Source organism: Chrysochloris asiatica, unplaced genomic scaffold (assembly GCF_000296735.1).
Source record: "Chrysochloris asiatica unplaced genomic scaffold, ChrAsi1.0 scaffold00029, whole genome shotgun sequence".
Lineage (NCBI taxonomy): Eukaryota > Metazoa > Chordata > Mammalia > Afrosoricida > Chrysochloridae > Chrysochloris > Chrysochloris asiatica.
The window spans coordinates 23,857,184-23,862,652 of NW_006408547.1; the positions used below are offsets into that span (position 1 = coordinate 23,857,184).

Genomic DNA, 5,469 nt, shown 5'->3' on the forward strand with positions numbered 1-5,469 from the left:
GAATTCCTTCTCCGGCATTTCCAAATGTCCATCTTCCAGTATGGACTGTAGGTCTCCTTCCAGCTCATTTGCCTCAGTCACTTTATCTCGTTTTTGGACATGTGCTGATATGGTCATCTGTTTCTGTTTTTTGGGCATATTTGGGAGTTATCTGTGGCCTTAATACTTAGATGGGTATGCATTTTGGTATTTTTTATACTTCCTGATTGCCTCCAGGTAGATGTGATCAGGAAATGGGCTTCCCTTTTCACTCTTCTTCTTAAGAAACTTCAAGATACTACTGTTGGTCATTTTGACGTAACTTAGGATTTAATTTTCGGCTTATTTCCTTTTTTGTCTGCTTGTCCCGCTGCACAATCCTCGTTCAGGCCTTTTTTCTAGTTGGAAACAGTTCTGGGCCGTCTGTGGCCGTTTGGTTTTAATTGGAAACTGTCTCTTTAAATCTCAAAGAGATCTGTGCACATGCGCAGTAGAACCCTCAGATGGTGGGACTGGGGTGCCCACTAGCTCAGGCACCCGTATAGTCACCAGAATGGAGGTGCGTAGATAGCAAGGGACCAATGAATAGATACCAAAAGAAAAGAATGTCCACACCTTTATCTCCACGGTTCTGCCAGGCATCTGTGGCTGCTCTGCTCCTTCCCCCGCATGGTCTCCCCCAAGATGGCGGCTCCTGGAGCAGCCGAGCTTCCTGGACTAGAAAGCACTGGATTTCTTGCTTCTGCCACAAACTCCCCTAGCGGTAAGCCTTCCAACCTTCTAAACATTCCTTTGTGTGTGGTTCAGAGTTCTGGAACCATCCCCAGAGCCTGCTTGGTCCTGTATTTTGTGTTGTTGCCGGGGAAGCTCCTCACTGCGCTTCTGCCCGATCTGCCATCTTGTTTGTTCTCCAGAACTATGTTTTGCATTTTGATTGGTGATGTCGTGTGGTAAAGGGGCTCCTCTGAGATTTGTGCTTTTGTAACTTTAGACCTCTGCAACTCCCACCTCCAAGGTCTTTATTTTTAGTGGATACAGAACTGTTGGTAAATTAGGGTTGGTGCAGAACAGCATCTTGTTATGTAACTGTGATGTCAACAAGTTTATGGTGATCTGCAATCCTAATCTAACTTTTATCTGGTCTACTTTTGAGAAAAACTGCCTTTCTGAGACTCCAAATGTTTTTTGTCATTACAAAAAATAATAAATCTTGGCTAGATTGCTTGAATCCACAACCAGTGCTCATAAAAGCAGCAGTCAAGAAACCAAATGATATATTGCACTGGGCAAATCTACTGTAAAAGACGTCTTTAAAGCGTTAAAGAGCAAAGATGTCAATTTGAGGACTAAGGTACACCTGACCCAACCCAAGCCATGATCTTTTCTTTTTCTTCTTTTTTAAGCCATGTTATTTTCATTTGCTTCATATGCATGTGAAAGTCGGACAGGGAATAAGGAAGAATTAGAAGAGTTGATGCATTTGACTTACGGTGTTGGCAAAGAATATTGAAAGTACCATAGACTGCCAAAAGAACAAATGTCTTTAAAGAAGTACAGCCATAGTGCTTCATAGAAGTAAGGATGATGCGACTTTGTCTTTCACACTTTGGACATGTTTTGAGTCCCTGGGGAAGAACATCAGGCTTGGTAAAGTGGAGGGTCAGCAAAAAAGAGAAAACCCTGAACTAGATGGATTGGCACAGGGGCTGCACCAATGGGTTTAAATATGACAACTGTGAGGTTGGCTCAGGACCAGGCAGTGTCTCGTTTCTGTTGTACATAGGGTCACTCTGAGTAGGAATCAATTCAACGGCACCTCACAACAACAACAACAGAAGGGAGAGAAATACAACGATCAGCATTCTACTTCAAGTCTGTAAGGATAAGCTCCGGGTTGCTAACTGCAAGGTCAGTATTTCAAACCCACCAGCAGCTCCTCAAAAACTCTATGAAGAGTCACTTTGATCTGGAATTGACTTGATGGCACTTAACAGTGGAAAGCAGTTTATGAACTAGCTTAGATTCTTAGCTGTTATTCAGGAATGTTCCATTTGAGAGCTAAACCAGGAGGCTGAAAAGTAATTTTTAAAACAAAACTTGTCCATATAGGTGTAGCGTTGTAGGATCAGCGCTGGACTACGAACTACAAGGTTGGCAGTTGAAGCCCGTTGGCCACTCCTTGGAAACCCTATACAGGGTTGCTAAGAGTTGGAACTGACTTGACAACACCTAACAACAACAACACACCCTTAAAATGAATCCTGATGGTGCTGTAGGATAAGCACTAGACTGCTAAACCACAAGATCAGCACTGCAAACCCAGTGCTGAAAGATGAGCCTGTCTGTGCTTGATAAGCTGTTCAGTTTCAGAAACCCTATACAGGGTTGTTATGAGTCAGAATCAACCCAACAGCAGTGGGTTTTATTCCCTTGAAAGGGGCCCTAGTGATGCTGTGAGTTAGGCATTGGACTGCTAACCACAGAGTCGGAAGTTCAAATCTACCAACCACTCCTGGGGAGAAATATGAGGCAGCCTTCTTCCATAAAGATACACAGTCTTAGAAACCTTATATAAGGTCTCTTTGAGTTGGAATTGACTCGTGGCACTGGGTTTGAAATCCTTGAAGGTCCCTGAGTGGCACAGTTTGTGTTCTAGAAGTAACCTACCTCTTTAAAGTGTTGAAGAGCAAAGATGTCAGTTTGAGGACTAGGGTGCACCTGACCCAGGTTATGATATTATCAATAACCTGTGAAAGTTGGACAATGAGTAAGGAAAACTGTAGAAAAATTGATGCATTGAGTTAAGGTGTTGAAGAAGACTATTAACAGTACCATGAAGAAGGACACACAAATCTATGTTGGAAGAAGTACAGCCAGAATGCTCTTCAGAAGTCACAATGGTGAGATTTCATCTCTCATACTGTGGACATATTATCAGGAGGGACTGTCCCTAGAGAAGGACATCATGCTTAGTAAAGCGGTGGGTCAGAGAAAAAGAGGAAGACCTCTAACAAGATGGATTAGCACCGTGGCAGCAGCAATGGGCTCAAACGTAACAATTGTGAGGTTGCTTCAGGACCAGGCAGTGCTTCATTGTGTTGTGTAAGAGATTGCGGTCAGTCGGAACCTACTTGACAGCTCGTAACAACAAACAAAAACTAACCTAAAGGTTGGCAGTTTGAACCCACTCAGCAGTGCTGTGGAAAGAAGGCCCAAGGGTCTGTTTCCATAGTGTTTATAGCCAAGAAAACCCTAGTGTTTTCTGTGGAGCAGCTTGCCTTGGCAATATCTGGGGTCATTGGGAGTTGGAATTGGCTCGAAGGCAATGGTTTATATCCTTGAAGACTAGATTTAGTGCTCGGTTGAGCATAACCACATAATACCAGTTCCTTGTATGTGCCTGTTTGGCTGATTCTGACAACAATTCTTACAGCTTTTAGTCCAGTTCTGCAGCTTTTTGCTTTTGTAAGACAAAGTGTCCCTTCTTACAGCCATTTGTTGTATGGTTTTTATCGCTGATTTGTCTCACCTTCTTGGGAAATTGACCCCGGCAAATAGCCCTTCTTTTACAGAGGCTCAAAGCCCCAGGCAGGGCTACATAGCCTTGTACCAATAGTCAGGGTCTTCCTCTCTTGGCCTGGATAACTATGTTCATTTCTGATCTGTCTTTCACAAAACTGAAAACAAAAAGGCATTTTTTTTTTTTCAAATCTGGTACCTTCTTTTGTTTTCATTGCTTCATTCTTTGTCAGTTTTTCTCTTGCTTCAGATGTAGATGGCACACACCAGTCTAAGCAAATGCCTCCACTCCCTGAACCCCCGCTCTTCGTTCTGGCCTTTCTTGTTGGGGCTCAAACTTCATTTCCTACTTCCTACTCATCATTTCTTGGAGTCTTGGTGTGGTGCTGTGGGTTAATGTGCCAAACTGCAAAGCCGTTTGAACCTTAAGGTCAGCGGTTCAAGCTCACCAGCTGCTCCTCAGAAACCCTATACAGGGTTGCTATGGGTCGGAATCGACTTGACGGCACTTCACAACAACAACACCCATTATTTCTTAGGATAGATGTAACATCTCCTGCCCACCAAACTGCCTCATGACTTTAAGTTCTCTGTGAACACAAGTCTCCTGTTTAAATTCCCCAACTCTGATCCCGGAAGTCCTGTTGGACACTTCCCACACCCTCACCTTCAGGGTGTCTCTTCCTCATAATCCAGGCACCTTCTCATTGCCATTGTGATTCCACTTCACTCCCCTTCCATCTTTCTTCCTCACAACTACCGTTGTTGGCTGCGTCACTTCTCCACCCTGCCAAGAAACAGAAATCACTTGAACGTGTGTAGAATGATAACACCCTTGGCAAAGTATATTCTGGGGTCAGATGTAACTAGAGTTCTGAACGTTCTATGTCTTGAACAAGTTAGATAAATGTAAGGCTGCTGTCTACGAAGAGTGGAAAGGAAAGACACAGAGAAAAATAATTAGGATCCAATGGCGAATGAAAATGATTAGCAACCAGAGGGAGACGAAATTAGAATGGTTTCCAGACAGTTTAAAAGGGACCTATCTCCCATCTTCTAGGCTGCCCGCCTCCTCTTGCTATGTCTAGCCTGAGTGCCCCATTTAAGAACAGGCAACAGCTGATCTATTGTGTTACTCATCTATCTTTATTTGCTTCCAAATGTCAAAAGCTCTGAGAATTTTTTGGACACCTTCACTGACCGTATTCCCTTTCTAAAAAGTTGGCAGCCACCGCCATCCTTATGAGGCAGAGAATATCTAAAGTAAAGAAAAGAGATTACACGCCTTCCGGAACAGAGCAGTGCTGCCTGAACTAACAACTTCCTGGATTCTCCCCCCACCCAGCCCTGCCTGAGTGCATCCCTTTCCTAGGGCTCCTGTTGAGGCTGTGTAATTAAACTTGTTTTGCTGTGTGAACACCATCCCTTGGCGCCCATTAGAAGCATCTGTTAGTTCAGAGAGCTGGTGAAGAAAATCAGAAAATACGTGGACAGCAGACCAGGCTGAAGAAGGATGTGACTGGGCTGAGGGGTCTTCTATGGCTCTCCCTGGCTCCCCGGCCTAGTCATCCGATCACCCATCAGTCATTCAGCCTATTCTCATTGCCCCATTAAAAAAGTTGCTGCTTTTCTACTTTGGTTTCTTGGGCTGCCTGTCGCACCTCATGACAAAAGAAATATGTTCGCAACTGTGGTTGTTGCTAAGTGCCATCAAGCCCGATTCTGACTCATAACAACCCTGCATGGGGTTTCCAAAGAGCAGCTGGTGAGTTTGAACCACCAACTTTGTGATTCAAACCAACCTTGCAGTCCAATGCTTATCCTACAGTGCCACTCATTAATGACTGCTAAAACTTTCCGGTGAAAAGTTGATGAGGGTCCCGAGGACCATCAAGGGAGAAGAGCAGAGAGCAGGACCCTACCCAGAGAAGCAGTGATGCCTGAAATGGAGCCAGAGATGATGACGTGGAG

At 44.2% G+C, this 5,469-nt stretch overlaps 1 protein-coding gene across 1 annotated transcript in view; it reads right to left on the bottom strand.

Moving 5' to 3' along the window:
* Nucleotides 1-5,469, bottom strand: part of GRTP1 (growth hormone regulated TBC protein 1) — a 110,470-nt gene that overhangs the window by 100,460 nt on the left and 4,541 nt on the right. The gene's annotated exons all lie outside the window — the stretch shown is intronic.